Genomic DNA, 365 nt, shown 5'->3' with positions numbered 1-365 from the left:
CTCCTTCATTGTTTCTGGCATCTTTATCTGAGACTGACAGATGAATCTCACTCCCTCGGTACATGCTCACACAACTTGTGCCCACACACACGTGCGCACACACACACACACACGCAAACACACGCACACATATCCATCCTTACTCTTCTCTTGAATGCTTTGGAGAAAATGGGAAGCTGCGCAAACATGCCTGGCACTTATTCCAGGGTTCTGAGTGAAGCTCTAGCCACCACAGCACATATTTCCCCCCGCAGTTTTATCTTCCTCATAACCATGGCGATGCAGCCGAAGCCCTGGCGAGGGGAGGCTCAAGTGCTTTCAGCGTGGCCAGGAAGCTCTCTCCCTGTCTCCCTGCCTGCTCCAGG

This window comes from Oncorhynchus nerka, linkage group LG28 (genome assembly GCF_034236695.1).
Source record: "Oncorhynchus nerka isolate Pitt River linkage group LG28, Oner_Uvic_2.0, whole genome shotgun sequence".
In the NCBI taxonomy this organism is placed as follows: Eukaryota; Metazoa; Chordata; class Actinopteri; order Salmoniformes; family Salmonidae; genus Oncorhynchus; species Oncorhynchus nerka.
The sequence above is the reverse complement of the archived record's forward strand: the minus strand, read 5'-3'. Positions refer to the sequence as shown.